At 39.9% G+C, this 15,516-nt stretch overlaps 1 protein-coding gene across 1 annotated transcript in view; it reads left to right on the top strand.

The window, feature by feature from the left end:
* Window positions 1–275: 275 nt before the first annotated feature.
* Window positions 276–15,516, top strand: part of LOC132104392 (visinin-like protein 1) — a 30,012-nt gene continuing 14,771 nt past the window's right edge. The window contains exon 1 of the mRNA XM_059509832.1: window positions 276–414. The gene's annotated coding sequence lies outside the window, so the exon portion shown is untranslated. The remainder of the gene's footprint in view (window positions 415–15,516) is intronic.

The raw sequence follows: 15,516 nt of genomic DNA on the forward strand, positions 1-15,516 counted from the left end.
CAACATGTACACATGTAATGCAAATGGTTAAAGTACCTGTTCGAAGATAAACATGCACATTTGCTCTGCTGGCACGCAGTGATGCCCGCAGGAAGGTACAACAAGCTCTAGTTTGTAAGGTATGAGTCAACGAGCTGTTTTTGACTGACAGTTGAGACTATCCAGTTAAAAACGAATCATTTTTGACAGTCACTCTTATCTCTGATATTGGCCAATCAAAGGTCGGATTAGGCGGTCCTTATGCAAATGTGTTGGCAAGGGAAACGAAACCGCTCCATTCATCCTCCCCATCATAGAGAAGAAACAAATAGGTGGCGTTTCTCTGTTGAAGTACAGTTTACTCCTCCAACCGCGAGAGTACAAGTCACTTTGAGCGATACATAAAAGACCGGATACTTCTCTCACGATATTTGGGTGAGTAATATTGTATCTATGTTGAAATAGTTATCTATTTGTCTCTGTCATTTGTTTTTTCATAACGTGCGCATTGCTCATTCAAGGTTCGCGGAATACAACATACATATTTTATATTTCAATTACTAACACTTGAAAATTGAAAACAGATTAATAAAACTGCGTTCACTTTTTTTCTCTGCCATAAAGGGACAAGTGTTTTTCAGTAATGTGCGATTATAACTTTTGCGTGTTGCTTTAAAAGATAAACGTGTTGTTAAATCTTCATGCACTGATATATGGAGCATCCATATAAATTTAATTAAAGAAAGACTAAACAAAACTAAATTTACATTTGAGCTGCGCTAATAAACTCATAATTGTGTTAAGTTGGCTTGTGGTTTAAATAGTTACGACTTGTTGTATTTATTTGCTCGTACTATTGCCACAAGCTTAGGGCGTTAGAGCTGCACCAGTAAAGTTCATGGATGCGTGGATGTGAGTCAGTGTTGTGTCTGCGCCACGGATGTGCGAGTGGGAAAACATGGCAGTGTCTCGGTCAAAACCTAGTCAGCTGCCTTCCAAGCCAGCATTTTTGGCCATCTGAAGTGTCTCCAGCATTTTGGGCACCACAGGGCACTGCAGCAATTTTGGGCATCATTATGGAGAATTTTTGGGCACCATGGACGCATGCAGCATTTCTGGCCATTACAGGTGCTTGAAGTAGTTTTGGGAATCATGCCTGCATCATTTCTGGACGTTATTGTCAGTGTGCTGTGGGCATCATGCGTGCATACAGCATATTTTAGGCATATTTCATTGCTCTAGGAATAATTGTTTGGCTTCACAGGCTCATACATTAAATTTTAGGAATATTTCAGCTCATATTTGGGCATCATGGATGCATACAGCTTTTTTGACCATCATTCATAGGTGCGTTGAGCATTTTTAGAAATCATGGGCTTCAGCGTCATTTTTGGACATCATATATGCTTGTAGCAGTTTTGGGCATCATATATGTGTTCAGGCTTTTTCTTTCTGCAGCATTTTTCGGCATTACTTGTTCAGCTTGCTGTGGGAATCATAGGTGCGTACAGCATATTTTAGACATATTTCACAGTTTATGGATCATTTTGGGGCATCATGGATGAGTGCAACATTTTTGGGCAACATATAGTACATATAGCAACATATTTTTTTTACTGCATTTTTGGGCAATTATGGATGCATACAGCATATGTTGATTTTTAAGCTCATTAAGCATTTTTAGTCACAATAGGCTTTTAGAGAATTTTTAGGCATCTGGAACCAAGGAAGATGTGAGGTAAACAGCTCACACAATTTTAAAACACATCCAACGTATATTCCATTTCTTTCTTTTTGAACTTGTCATTATTTACATTTGTAAACAATCTGCATATAAACACTTAACGTTAATAAATAATTGAATGCTCTTTGAGTGCTCTGTTCAATGGTCACAAAGTGCTCACCACTGAACTGTCACTAAAATGATCAGCAGCGAGTTGTGAGAGAATCAGCGTGTTGGCACCACGTCTATTTGCATCCATGCTGCCATCTGGATGGGCCTTCGAGTGGTCATGAAGCTTCAATGAGTTCAGTAAATCTCACGGACACTGCTCATTAAGCACAAATAATGAATGGATGCAGAAGTGTTTACGTATGCTTAGATAAAACACGACAGAGGGCAGAGAGATATGGGATGGTTTCAGTGGTAAGAAGAGCGGTGGTCTATGGCCTCATTACTTCATCTGACCATGACACACGTTTGCTGAAGTGCAGGGTGATTGTAAAATCTGTACTTAGTTTGAAATTTCTGAAAAGTTATCCTGTTGTGGAGGGGCATTGCAGTAGCTTTGTCCTTTAACCCTGTTTTTTCTAAAGCATTTTATTGAACCTTTTGACAAATATAATGGATATAATTAAAAAAGATTGCATATGTGTTTTTGTTGAGTTTCATATTTGGTACATCAGGCTTTTATGGTCCATATAGTAATGATATTGGAGAATATGGAGCTCATATTTGAGCATGAATGATGGCAAATATATTTAAAACAATACAATCTTGAATGAGAGATGAACAAAAAAAGTCTTCAAAATAAAGTTTCCAAAACAACATTTCAGTCAGTTATTAAAATATGTTTTTCTAAGTGTGAAGAACATTGTAAAACCCAATAATAGGTTAATAGGTGGTTCTTCATGGAACCTTAAATGCCAACAAAGAACCATTATTTTAAGAGTGAATGTTTTTTTAAAAAGCCTGGCTGACATGTCATTTTTGATACTCACATTTTCACGATTTTTCTAAAAAAAATAAATAAAAATAAACGATGTATAAGTATTCATCTTGAAATATACTGACAATAAAAAGTTATGTTTAATACTTATAAAAATCACTTCAAATTTTCACAGCAAAAAAGACAAGAAATACACTAAAAGGCCTTTTATTTGTTAAGAAAAAATACAGAAGGCATATAGAAGATTGTGTACAAGTTCAGGTAAGTTTTGATCAAGTTTTGATCATTTAGAGACCTCATAAATTTGCATATCGAAAATGATAAAGTAGGCTTTATAGGGTTAATATTTTTTTTAGGTGAACTTAAGGTAGTACTAGACTGTGGATGGGTCATAGAGTCAGCACATATACGTCCAACTGTCCCCTTGATTTTGTCCCCAGCAAGAGCATTGGGCAGGATCGCACTACACTCACACGCATGGACGACTGACTGATTGCTTCACATGCTCTGGTTTTCATGGAGATAGATGCCAGATTTAAAATGGCTGAGCTCTGAAAGCCACACACAGTTGTCAGCTTTTTGGCAGGACCGATCTAATGGCCTCCAGGCGGCTCGATCTGGAAAAACAAAAATGCCTGCATGGAAGAACGAATGAGGATTGTTGCATATTTTTCCCTTCTCAGATAGGATCCTGTATTGTGCATGTCCATCATGTCAAACAGAAGTGGTCTGGCTTGTTTCCTTTCTGTTGATCTTTTATTTTTCTAGTGTTGTTGTTGTTGTTCTTGTTCTGTGCTCTGCTTCCTGTTCTGAATTTGAATGAGAGGCAAGTACAGTGTCATAACAGGAGGATGCTGTCAGATACATTCAGCAGCTGGAGTTATCGGATGACGCCCCGGGGTGTTAGAAACAAATTGTTTAATGCATTTACCCACCATGTTACAGCATATAGATAAGGCAGGATATGAAATTCAAACCATGATAAGGCTGATTTTGAGAAGTAGGACTCACTATTCCATGGCAAACATAGGGCCTGGTCACTTCAAGCATTTTCTCTGATCGGATAGCTATCAGATTTTTAAAAATAGTTCCATTTACACTTGGCAGCATACATGTGTCTCGGCAAGATGGATATATTAATCTGATCTTCAATTCCCACACTAAATGCAAATTTAACGTGAGTTCATGTCAATGAAAGCAACAAATATGCAATGCATTTTATTTATAATCAGCTAATTTCAAGATCAAAGACCGCAACAGGACAGAGAACAGCCAGAGACAATTTATAAGAGACATGCCACTTCCTCAATCCTCAATACAACTATATAAAGAAAACCCGTAATGGCAAAGATGGCGGTTGCATGCACATGTCTCACCCCTCCTGCTGGAAAGCCAATCGTCTGCTTTTAACAGTCAAGCCGGGAAACATTTAAGCCTATCGTCTGGTTCCACTGATGATGTGCACAGTTGAGGAACCCTTGCGCAGTCGTAGTAAAAGTATAACCTGTGGGGAAAAAGGCGTTTTAAACCTTATTTTGGGGCAAAGTCATAAAAAATTTTCAGCGATTTTTATCATATTTTACTGCTGTTTCTATACATGCAGTTTTTATGCCCCGGTGACCAGTGAAAGTGCAGTTCTGACTCTCTGCCCATTCATTTAGATAGGAGCCTGGTCTTGTTATTCTGAAATAGCTGCCCGGAGGCGTTGCCAAGATGGTGGCCAAGTGGCACGACTTGCCTAAAAGGACTTTGGAACTGCATAAGATAATTTAGTTTTACTGCTTATAGTGAAGATAATTGTGTGTTGAGCATCTGCGACTTACTTTAAGTTTAATTTGCTGCAGTTTGTGCATCGGCATGCTGAAGAGATACTCAAGCGATGCATCTGAATTTGTGCTGTCATATAGCTATAATGTCATATAGCCTATAAAATGCTCTCATGCGTTTATTATTTTAACATTTTGGGAGCAATTTTAAGCGTTTCAGAGGACATTTACACCTGGTCTTTTCACGATCAGATAGCTAAGTGCACAGGTGTAATCTGGCCCATAGTGTTGGCATAGAAGCCCACTGTGCTTCCAATAGGATCTGACTGCATGTTCGTTTCCAGACTATTGATTTTAATACAGATTGATTTTACATTGAACTGGCAATAGAAAATAAGCATATATGTAACATTGGTGAAATTTTAAACTTTTTATGTTTACAATTGATTTGCACAGATCTTTTTATTTATTTTTTTAATTTTTTTTTTACTGGAACTGTATCTGATGCAAACAAATTTTATTCTCCAGTGTAGTGCACTTCTTTCAGAGGTATTGAAGAATGCACTACATTGACAGCCCAGACTGGTCACCACATGATCCCTGTTATTTCCCCTTAAGAACCATCTTTGGGAGGGCACAGTTCAAACACTGCCTGCCAAGCCACTTGAATCAAATGCAGCACAATAAAATGAACACATAAAGACTGTGCACCTGTCTGACACTCTGCTCTGAATACTAAATACTGATTTTGCTCAAGAGTTATTATTCCAGCATCTGCAACAGCCGTTTAATGGTACAATATTTTGATCTGCCTAACAGAGATGGATGGCATTATCTTATTGAAATCAACTGTTTACAATGTTGTTGTTTTGTACTCTAGCAGTGACAGAACCTGATCTCTCAAACATGGTAATGATTTTATAATATTTTGTTTAGCTGGTTAGATTATCTTAAGACAACCATCTTTCAGCCGTTTTTCAATAATACAAGGAATTGAACTGAATGTTTTCAAATATATAGTAATATATCATATTATATTATTAGAATTAATAATATTAGCCTTTATTATTGGTGATACTTAAGTTTGGGCACCACTTCTTAACTAACTATTACTCATTTGCTGCTTATAATAGTTTAGGTATCTAAAATATGGTCATGCAGAATAAGACATTAATATTTACTTTATAAATACAGGTGCTTGTCATATAATTTGAATATCATCAAAAAGTTGATTTATTTCACTAATTCCATTCAAAAAGTTAAACTTGTATATTATATTCATTCATTACACACAGACTGATATATTTCAAATGCTTATTTCTGGTAATTTTGATGATTATAACTGACAACTAAGGAAAATCCCAAATTCAGTATCTCAAAAAATGTGAATATAACTTAAGACCAATACAAAGAAAGGATTTTAAGAAATCTTGGCCAATTAAAAAATATGAACATGAAAAGTATGACCATGTACAGCAATACTTATTTGGGGCTCCTTTTGCCTGAATTACTGCAGCAATGCGGCGGGGCATGGAGTCGATCAGTCTGTGGCACTGCTCAGGTGTTATGAGAAACCAGGTTGCTCTGATAGTGGCCTTCAGCTCTTCTGCATTGTTGGGTCTGACATATTGTATCTTCCTCTTCCCAATACCCCATAGATTTTCAATGGGGTTAAGGTCAGGCGAGTTTGCTGACCAATTAAGAACAGGGATACCATGGTCCTTAAACCAGGTACTGATAGCTTTGGCACTTTGTGCAGGTGCCAAGTCCTGTTGGAAAATGAAATCTGCTTCTGCATAAAGTTGGTCAGCAGCAGGAAGCATGAAGTGCTCTAAAACTTCCTGGTATACGGCTGTGTTGACCTTGGACCTCAGAAAGCACAGTGGACCAACACCAGCATATGACATGGCACCCAAAACCATCACTGACTGTGGAAACTTTACACTGGACCTCAAGCAATGTTTATTGTGTTTCTCTCCTCTCTTCCTCCAGACTCTGGGACCCTGATATCCAAAAGAAAATGCAAAATTTACTTTCATCAGAGAACATAACTTTGGACCACTCAGCAGCAATCCAGTCCTTTTTGAAGCGAGACACTTCTGACGCTGTCTGTTGTTCAAAAGTGGCTTGACACAAGGAATGCCAAAGTCTTGCATACGTCATGCGTAGTGGTTCTTAAAGCACTGACTCCAGCTGCAGTCCACTCTTTGTGAATCTCCCCCACATTTTTGAATGGGTTTTGTTTCACAATCCTCTCCAGGGTGCTGTTATCCTTATTGCTTGTACACTTTTTTCTGCCACATATTTTCCTTCCCTTCACCTCTCTATTAATGTGCTTGGACACAGAGCTCTGTGAACAGCCAGCCTCTTTTGCAATGACCTTTTTTGTCTTGCCCTTCTTGTGCAAGGTGTCAATGGTTGTATTTTGGAACAACTGTCAAGTCAGCAGTCTTCTCCATGATTGTGTAGCCTACAGAACTAGACTGAGCGACCATTTAAAGGCTTTGCAGGTGTTTTGAGTTATTTAGCTGATTAGAGTGTGGCACCAAATGTCTTTAATATTAAACCTTTTCACAATATTCTAATTTTCTGAGAAAAGGAATTTGGGATTTTCCTTAGTTGTCAGTTATAAACATCAAAATTCAAAGAAATACACATTTGAAATATATCAGTCTGTGTGTAATGAATGAATATAATATACAAATTTAACTTTTTGAATGGAATTAGTCAAATAAATCAACTTTTTGATGATATTCTATTCATATGACCAGCACCTGTACTAATAAACAATCAATATTCTAGTAATATGCATGCTAATAAGAAACTAGGGAGAATTGGTCCCTGAAGTGTAACCATATTATTTATATGAGATTTAATACCAGATTTTTATATATAAGCCTATATGGAAGTGGTGACTGCCTGCAAAACTTGCTGCCACTGTGCCCCCATGCTGTTTTGTGTTGTGGTATAATTCTGTTTTCAGCATTTAATGTAAACCTATGGTTTTTCATCTGACAGGCGAATATCAGCGAAAAACACTAAATGCTTAGAAAGGTAATAGCACACCTCTACTCAACAAGCAACATGAGTGAGCTGTCATTCAAGTCCGTAGCAATGGTGTGGATTCTGTGTTTGGTTATGTTATGGTGCAAATCACTCACCCTGCCTGCCTTAGCAATAACAATAATTGGTATTACTATTAACCCATTTTTAATATCTCAATGCACAAAATGATCTCTAATTCAGAACATAAAACAGTTGGTTTCTGAGGAAGCATTAGGTCGTTTCCTTGTATTCTGTGGAATGGAACTATAGTGCTTTTAGTTTCCTTGAAATACAGCATTATGCTTCTTCGTATTTCCAGGCATCAACTGCAACAGTGTTACATTAGCAGATACAAATGACAGTACTTAGTACATACAATATTTTGAAGGTGGAGACCAGGTGTGGTGACCTTCATTGGGTTTCCCTCTTCTCCTGAGAGAGGAGAATATTCTTCCACACTGGAGTGTGGATACATTACTATAGAAACGCCAGAGGGTCTAATTTAACATGATGCCGTGGGACTCATTTAGAGCCAGGAAACATGACTAGTTGTTTTTATCCCAGAGAAGAAAAATATATTTTAAGAGGTTGCTCTTTCATAGCTCAGGAGACGGGATTCTCAGCCATGTTTTATTTTAGTATCAACTTTGTGTCATGTTCGGGAACACAGGAGATGAGAGATCCAAGTGCAGTGTGAGATTTATTGGGTAATCCAAAATCAGAGTCAAAACAAGCCGGGGTCGTAACCAAACATCAGTCCAAAACAGAAACAAACAAATAAACAAACAGGATCAGGAACAGGAACTAGAAAACTAGGAACGCGAGGAAACCAGGTGACGGAAAGTAAGGACTCCATGCAGACAAATGGAAAAGGACTGGTTAATATCGGGAGGATAATGACTAACAAGTGAAGACACCTGAGTGCAATTAACAGCAGTGCAATTACTGTGATGAAGGGACAAGGCTTAGTGGGAATGTAGTGCCTACGGTGAGGTGCCTATGGGGAAGTGAGACCACTAGTGGAGACTCAGGGAAACAGAGACCAGACACCGTGACAATACCCCCTCCTCCATGGAGCAGCTACCAGATGCTCCACCCGAACCCAAGAAGAAACCAAGGAACACAGAGACCAGGAGGGAGGTGGAGTGGCAGAGGACCAGGGGGAGGGACGGAGGGCCAGGTAAAATGGGGAAACAGAGACAAGAAGTGCATAAAACAAAAACGAGCCCAGGAGGAAGGTAAACCGGCGGAGGTTCAGGGGGAGGGACGGAGGGCCAGGTAATAGAGGATAATTGAGACAGGAAGTGCCAAAAAAAAAACAACAACAACAACAAAACAAAAGTCCATGAGAGAACAGAAAGTTCAGTGGCCCAGGGCCGAACCGACAGGGCAGGAATCCAGGGTGGAGCAAGGTGGAATTGGAGCCATGCGGTTGAGTCAAAAACCCATCCGGGGCGGCGCAGAAGACCACCACAACCGTGTGGTCGAGACAGAAGCCCACCAGGGCGGCGCAGAAGACCACCACATCCGTGCAGACGAGACACAAGCCCACCAGGGCGGCGCAGAAGACCACCACAACCGTGCGGTCGAGACAGAAGCCCACCAGGGCGGCGCAGAAGATCACCACAGCCGTGCGGTCGAGACAGGAGCCCACCAGGGCGGCGCCGAGGACCACCACAGTGGGATCGATGACACAGGAGAGCAAGTCTGGATTGGCAAGTTTGAAACAGAGAACATGAACAAGTTAAGGGTGGTCTCCGTGGCCACGACAGGATAAGTCAATCGCTCAGAGAGTTCGGCTGAGACGTGACGAGGCTCTGGAAGTTCTGCAGAGACGTGGAGAGGCTCTGGTAGTTCAGCAGAGACGTGGAGAGGCTCTGGGAGTTCAGCAGAGACTTGGAGAGGCTCTGGTAGTTCCGCAGAGTTTAGACTGGATTCAGGAAGATCAATGGTGACTTGACTCTGCTCATGAAGATCATTGGTGACCTGACTCTGCTCATGAAGATCAATGGTGACTTGCATTTGCTCATGAAGATCAATAGTGACCTGCCTTTGCCCATGAAGATAATCGGTGACTTGACCTTGCCCATGAAGAACACTGGTGACTTGACCTTGCCCATGAAGAACACTGGTGACTTGACTTTGCCCATGAAGATCATTGGTGACTTGACTTAGCCCATAAAGATCATTGGTGGCTTGACTTTGCACATGAAGATCAATGGTGACTTGACTTTGCCCATGAAGAACACCGGTGACTTGCCTTTGTCCTTGAAGATCACTGGTGACTCGACTTAGCCCATGAAGATCATTGGTGACTTGACTCTGCACATGAAGATCATTGGTGACTTGACTCTGCACATGAAGATCATTGGTGACCTGACTCTGCTCATGAAGATCAATGGTGACTTGCATTTGCTCATGAAGATCAATGGTGACTTGCCTTTGCCCATGAAGATAGTCTGTAACTTGACCTTGCCCATGAAGAACACTGGTGACTTGACTTTGCCCATGAAGATCACTGGTGACTTGACTTTGTCCATGAAAACACTGGTGACTTGCCTTTGTCCATGAAGATCACTGGTGACTTGCCTTTGTCCATGAAGATCACTGGTGACTTGCCTTTGTCCATGAAGATCACTGGTGACTTGCCTTTGCACATGAAGATCACTGGTGACTTGCCTTTGCACATGAAGATCAATGGTGACTTGACTTTGCCCATGGAGAACATGGAGACTTGACTTGACTCCTGAGGTCTCACTGTGGTAGTGCTTAATTCTGGAGTGTCAACGGTGACCTGACCTGACCTGACTCTGGAGTGTCAACGGTGACCGGACCTGACTCTGGAGTGTCAACAGTGACCTGACCTGACTCTGGAGTGTCAACGGTGACCTGACCTGACTTTGGAGGGTCAACGGGAACCTGACCCGACTCTGGAGGGTCAACGGTGACCTGACCCGACTCTGGAGGGTCAACGGTGACCTGACTTGACTCTGGAGGGTCAACGGGAACCTGACTCGACTCTGGAGGGTCAACGGGAACCTGACTCGACTCTGGAGGGTCAACTGTGGCTGTCATCCCGTGTAGAGGCGCTGGACAAGCGGCCATCTTGGGCAGTGGCGCTGGGCTGGCGGCCATCTTGCGCCATGGCGCTGGGCTGGCGACCACCTTGTGCTGTGGCGCTGGGCTGGCGGCCATATTGTGCAGTGGTGCTGAGCTGGCGGTCCTACTGTCTGTAGACCCTGGTCTAGAGTCGGCCATCCCACCGGGAGAGACAGGTGTGGCTGAGGCATCCCACCGAGATCGCTGCTGTAGGTAACTGGTGAACCCCCAAAAGTCCAGTATCTCCAGCCCCTTCATCTCCCACCCAGGCAAAGGGTCATCCAGGCAGCTGTTAAACAAGTCCTTCAGGGCCTCATCATTGTACCCCAATCCTACCGCCAACGTCCAGAATTCCTGTGCTACATCACCCACCTCATTCCCCCTTTGACGGAGGGTGGTTAGTTTACTGAATCTTCTCCTCCACTCCATGCTGGCTGGGGAACGGAGAAAGAAAAATCCCACACCGCTGGATCTGATCTGATGGAGTCCTTCTGTCACGTTCGGGAACAGAGGAGAGATCCAAGTGCAGTGTGAGATTTATTGGGTAATCCAAAATCAGAGTCAAAACAAGCCAGGGTCGTAACCAAACATCAGTCCAAAACAGAAACAAACAAATAAACAAACAGGATCAGGAACAGGAACTAGAAAACTAGGAACGCGAGGAAACCAGGTGACGGAAACTAAGGACTCCATGCAGACAAATAGAAAAGGACTGGTTAATATAGGGAGGATAATGACAAACAAGTGAAGACACCTGAGTGCAAATAACAGGAGTGCAATTACTGTGATGAAGGGACAAGGCTTAGTGGGAATGTAGTGCCTACGGTGAGGTGCCTATGGGGAAGTGAGACCACTAGTGAAGACTCAGGGAAACAGAGGCCAGACAGCGTGACACTTTGTCTGAGATGTTTCTCCGGAAAGTCCTTAATGTAAAAGACATAAAAAATGAACACAAATGAGACTCTCTTTTTTTGCATTGTAAAAAACTCAAATAAAATTATCCTTGACATCTTGTTTTTTTTTTTTGTTTTTTTTTGAGAAATGTTTGGGTTCATATTGAAATATCTGAACTTGATTACAGAGTTTGATGTCTTTGCAAATCTGAGTAGAGTTTGAGACGGTGGTGAGTTCTGAATGGAGCATTTGTCTTTGAAAAAGCAACTGACCTCTACCTAAAAGAGATTCGGTAGCAAATGAAGATCCATTTATTCACCCTCATGTCGTTCCAAAGCTGTGTGATTTTCTTTCTTCTGTAGAACATGAAGCAAAATATTTTGAAGTATATTTCAAATGTTTTTGTCCATGCAATAAAATACAATGGGGTCCAAAATAATGCTGGAAAAGACAACACAGAGACAAAATATAAAAAAATCAATATCGAGCTATAGAAATTATTATATTATTGCTGTTTAGGCATTTGTTGCTTTTAGAAGATCCTACGTTTAGTGTCCCAGCTCGAGAGCATAGCTACAGTTCTGCAGTTGCTAAGTCATTTGTTTGTCTGTGCCCCATACCCCGCATGGGACCCAGCAGCCCCTTGCCTACTGCAACTAACTTAAATTACTGCCCTGAACCATCTGCCACCATGCCCTGTGGGTGTGAGAAAAAGTACAGTCAGGGACAGAGAGGTTTGTTGTTACTGACAGATACAGGGGGAAATAAAGAGACTTTTCCCTACTGATCTGTTCATGTATAATTTAAGAATCTCCTTTATGTTACCTCTTTTGCTCACAAAAGCTCCTTTGGCAGATGATGATGATGATGACTGACAGTTTTGGATGTGCCCCTTTGACTCCAGATAAGCATGGTTGACCTTTAGCATGCATATCTCCAAACAGCTGCATTATTTATGCCCATTATTGGTTGTTATGCCACATGAGTCAGTGGAGAATTTTATGACTCACCTGTAATTGAACTGCAGTCATGAGAAGGTGGCATAAAAAGCTTCAAGAGTGACATAAACATCCAAAAAATCCATAAAACTTTCGTAGACTTAGAAAAGTATTGAATATTAACCACAATTGCTGATCATGATTTAGAATTCTTCAACTTACTGAATATATTACTTTATATTATATAGTAACGTTTCTTTAAGTGTAAAGTTAATTAAAAACTTTGGGAAAAAGTAGTATAATGTTTGAATTAGAAAAAAATAATAAATAATTATAGAGGAGGCATCCTAGGTATTGATTGATAACTGCTGTTATATATCATACATCCATACATTTTTATTTTGAATAATCTTTACTTATTTACAAGATTAAATTCTGTTTTGAATGCAATTTTTATGCAGTTTTTTTTCTTTTTTTTTGCTGAGTTACTGGTTAAGTTTACTTGAGATAATTCCTTCCTGAAATGGCATTTGGTGAATGGCGAATTTCCGCCCCTGAATAGAAAATAATAAATCAAATTTAAGATTTGATTTAGCTGTTTCATGCGAAGAAAGATAAAAAAATAAGCCAAAGAGAACATCCATCCATGGCATAGCTTCTAACCAGTTGTTATTTGCTGAATTTTTTTGACACAAGTGTTGTGAAAGCTTCCTGGTCTGCTACCAGGACAACCAATTATTCACCAGTGGTATCATCCCAGGGTTTTGATGAAGCACACTTGTAACGTGCCCCTTTTTTTCCAACATAAGAGGAGCAGCACATTGTTGTGAAAAGGCTAGCGTCCTTACAGTGTACTTAAAGCACCCTTTCTTTAGGTCAGTGACACTCAGTCAGGTGTGTGTTTGTGTGCTGGACTGGTGCATATATGTGTGTGTGTGTGTACTGTTTCACCTTTATACGTTAATAACACATTTTAGTAATCTCTCTTCAGAATATAGAATTTAAAAATAACGTTTTTACCCATATTAGTTGCTAAAAACATGTTTTCTATCTTTAATAATATTATTATTATTATTATTAAATTTTTTATTTAACATGAACATCAGAGTTACATTGGACAATTTTCAACACCAGTCCACAGGAGATTTTTCAGAGAAGAGAAAAAAAATTATAACAATGCTTATAATAATAAATAACAATAACAATGTTACAATAAAAGTAATAATAATGATACTAATTAAGAAGAAAAAAAAAAGATTATAAGCTATAAAGCAAAGACAACATATTCAAACAATATCACAATAATAATATGATGTAAAGAACTATTCGTGTGAGCACTGTTGTTAGGTTTTTAACCATTGTTTAAGTCCTCTGTAAAAAGCATTACCACTGGTCTCTAGTTTTAATTTAGTTGGTAAGGCATTCCAAAGTTTTGGCCCCTCTCCAGAGAAAGCAGATTGGCCAAAAGAAGTCTTTTACTTTGGAACAAAGTGTGTTTGCCCTATGAGAGTTCTGACAACTACTGACCAATTCAGAAAACAGTGGTGAAACATGATTCATTAGACATTTAAAAATCATCTATCCATTTCTATCTTTAATAATATCTGTTAATATATCAATATAACAATATAAATTTCATGATTTCTGATGCATTTTAAAAAAACACTAAATATTTTTTTTATAATTATCTAAGTATATCAAAATAATGCAAAGAAAAGGGCAATTGGTGCGATGGTGGAACAATGCCACAAGAATTATTACAGGAATGAGGAAAGCAGCCATTAATCCTTGTGTAGTCATTGACAGGATTAGATGAACATGCTCCTCTCGAATCTTCATTTGGAGCTCCATTTGTTTAAATGACAGCTACTTCATCGCGTTTGATCTATTATGTCTGACAATGCAGATGATACCCAGTTTTTGTCTCTGTGAGGGTCATGGCCCCTGTTACATAGAGCTGTCATAGGGAGTTAAGAGAGAGAGTTAAAGGCAGTGATGGAAGACAGTGGTGTCTGGGATTGGTGGCAACTCTCAGCAGAGACACAGGCACTCAGGCAAGAAACTCAAAGAGACGCCACAGCAGTTTTTAGTGGAATGAAATGTCTGCAGTCTTGAAGGAGTTCACCCCAAAATTAAAAATTGCTAAAAATGTACTCTCCCTCAGTTTTTTCTCATCAGAACAGATTTGGAGAAATGTTGCATTATATCACTTGCTCACCAATGCATCCTCTGCAGTGAATAGGTGCCGTCAGAATGAGAGTCCAAACAGATGACAGTTTCTGTGTGTTTCTTAGTTTTTTTTTCTCAGGGTTTAAATCTAGAAATCTTTAAACTACTTTTTCATCTCTCAGTTGCTTCTGCCATTTCTGCGTGTCAATCTTAAAAGAGTTTGCAGAAGGTCACTGAGGTGAATAAAGTCTGTATTGAGTCATCAATTGAGTCATCTCTTCTTTTCTCATTCAATCTCTGACCGTTGCCAGTACAATGCCCAAGCCTTGAAAAAATATATATTTTTCCCACCTGGATCCATTTAAGCACCAGACCTGTATGTCTTTGTACGTGTGTGTATTTGTGTTTGTGTGTGTGTGCATCTATGTGTGTGTGCTGTGGGGGAATTAATACACTGCCAATATCCCAGTGTCCAGCACATCTCGGCTCCCAGGGTTCTCATCTCATTTGGTGGCTCTTAAAAGGAAAATTCACAGACTGATGTGGCTGGAATATCAAAGACATCAGCAGTGACCACACAGCCAATCACTGTCCATCGATCAATCCGACTGACGATGGAGAACTGATGAAAGAGAGAAAGTGATAGGAGAGGCCATGAAACAAGGCCACAGAAGACATTTGCTGTGTTTTCTTGCTGACGGGAAGGTAACAGCTATACGTGAAGCAGAATTAATGTGCGTGACCTGTTGGTCTCGTCACAGGAATTTTGTGAGAGTGATTAATGTTTTGTTCTTTAAGACTATAAAGTCAACATAAAGTCAAAATAAGCTGTATTTACTTTCTTAATATTCAAGTTATTCTAAAGAAACAATAAAACAATATTTACCCGATCTCACCTAGGTTGCAAGGGTGGGGAAAATAACCAGTAGTCAAATATTTAAAATAATGCAAACGTTT

The sequence above is a fragment of the Carassius carassius genome, chromosome 25 (genome assembly GCF_963082965.1).
Source record: "Carassius carassius chromosome 25, fCarCar2.1, whole genome shotgun sequence".
Lineage (NCBI taxonomy): Eukaryota > Metazoa > Chordata > Actinopteri > Cypriniformes > Cyprinidae > Carassius > Carassius carassius.